This window comes from Nicotiana attenuata, chromosome 5 (assembly GCF_001879085.1).
Source record: "Nicotiana attenuata strain UT chromosome 5, NIATTr2, whole genome shotgun sequence".
NCBI classification, from domain to species: domain Eukaryota; kingdom Viridiplantae; phylum Streptophyta; class Magnoliopsida; order Solanales; family Solanaceae; genus Nicotiana; species Nicotiana attenuata.
In genome coordinates this window covers 33,687,104-33,689,603 of record NC_031993.1, presented here as the reverse complement: position 1 = coordinate 33,689,603, position 2,500 = coordinate 33,687,104, and positions in this window count along the sequence as shown.

Genomic DNA, 2,500 nt, shown 5'->3' with positions numbered 1-2,500 from the left:
TTATTCATTTCTCTCAGTCTTACAAGGAGAAAAATACGTGATTCGAGAAAATTTTTGAAAAAAAATCTACGCTTTTTGAAAGTCAAGTTTGGAAATAGAACAATTCCTTCTGTCGTGTATCCTCGATTAATGCAACCTCAGATGCTATGTTTCGATTCTCGATTCTAGTATTAAGCGAAAGGTTACGCCTAGAGGTTCTGTATTACGGGTCAATCCTACTCTACTAGCGCTAATAGGTAGCATAGGGGAAGAAGCACTACACCTAGGAATCAACAACACGAAAACTTTGTTCTAAGTCAGCCCTTCCCTTAGCGGGCTTGGGACTAAAAGAATGGTTGGGACAACAAACATCCATCTCGTTCGTCCTTTGGATACCCGTATAACCATCGAAGGCTATTGAAGTGACTAATTCCTGGAAATTAGGAGGCGTTAAAAACAAAGAAATTGTTGGAGTTATCTTATCATTTCTATCTAGTCCCAATAGGCTTGATGTTAAGAAAGAATCTCTTGCAGGAAGGTTGGCTAGAGATTTCTTGTAAAAACACTAGCCCTGCTGAGTTCATAATGAGAATATTTTCATCGTTGAATCTTTTTTGATTCTATGTATTATTCTCATTATGCACATAAGGGAGGAGCCGTATGAGGTGAAAATCTCACGTACGGTTCTGGAACGGAGATTCTTTCAATTGAATGACGACCGTAACGGATGTCGGCTCAATCCGAAGGAAATTACGCGGAAGCTTTGCAGAATTATTATGAAGCTATGCGACTAGAAATTGATCCCTATGATCGAAGTTATATACTCTATAATATAGGGCTTATCCACACAAGTAATGGAGAACATACGAAAGCTTTGGAATATTATTTTCGAGCACTAGAACGAAACCCATTCTTACCACAAGCTTTTAATAATATGGCCGTGATCTGTCATTACGTGCGACTATCTCCACTATAGAAATAAAAAAAGAAAAGAAAAATCTAGTAAAGTAACTACTAGAACCAAATAGGCTTTCTACATATGCATCGTCTAAAACAACGATTTTTATCAGCTGTAGCAAAGAAAGAAACTTCATAGAAGTCAAAATAGGAAAAAAAAAAATGCCTAGCAACTTTTTTCTATGGATATAAGGCTTTAATTGATAGAGATAGAGGAAGCACCGTAAAGATCAATTAGCGAGGTTTTGGGCCGATACAATAATAACTGCGTACTTATGTCATGATGGAAGAAATACTTATCTCATGATGTGAGATAAAAATTAGGAATTAACTTATGTAATAGAGTCGATCCACTAAAGTCTTGAGCAGCGGTGTAGGATCAGATCCCAAAGATAGTAAGTATTTTCTTTCTTATGAAAGAAAGTCTTTTTCAAAGATTCTATATAAATTTATCTATGAAACCGAGATAGTTACCTTTCATAAAATTCTAACACTAGTAGAAATGCCTATGCTTTATTCTTCTGAAGGTGGGAAAAAAGATAAAACTAAATAAACGGATTATTCATCCAAATTTCAGTTTGAAACTCATGTAATTAACCTATTTTTCTTTTGGTTAACCCTAAAACTGGGATAGATCCATGAGAAATCTCATTAGATTTTATTAGATATGGTATAGATCAAAATGGGACACCAAAAGAATTGACTGCTGAGCCGTATGAGGTAAGAAATTCTCAAGTACGGTTCTAAGGGAAGGAATTGAACTACCTATTCCGGCCGGGGAGAACAGGCCATTCAACAGGGAGATTCTGAAATTGCAGAGGCTTGGTTCGATCAAGCCGCTGAGTATTGGAAACAGGCTATAGCGCTTACTCCCGGTAATTATATTGAAGCGCATAATTGGTTGAAGATCACGAGACGTTTCGAATAAAAGAAGATCCCGTTTATTTATTATCCTTTATTTATATTTAGAATCTTAGTCTATTATTTTTGATTTTTTTATTTAGAATTTAGATATTTGTTATAATTTATTGTTTGTTGGACCCATCAGATCAGTTAACTAAAAAACGGATCATTCCTTTGCTTTTGGAAGACCCAATCACATAATTTCATTATCTCCCTTCTAAGCCTTCTATTTCATCTGCTATTTTTTAGGAATAAAAAAGGATACACAGATAGAGTACAAAATAGACTTTGTTTATTATATTAAATTAAACAAAATTCCTATTATTAAAACTAATAAAATAAACCCTCGAATCACTAAATATATATAGCGGGGATGTCTCTTAGTAATGTTTAATGGCTACTTGCGTGATTTGGAATAGAGTAATTAAAATCTTCTAGGTAAAAAATAAAAGAGCTCCATCTAATAACTTCTATGAATATACACTAGGTTGCACAAAAAAGTCGTTTTTGGATCAATCCAAAGCCCAAAAAGGTTTTTAGAAGGTTAAAAGGTCCGTTGAGCGCCTCAAGGCTATGTCATAATAGATCCGAACACTTGCCCCGGATCGACTTCCAGATCATAATTGCTCTAGTAAATAACTAAAGAAAATAGATAGATGGG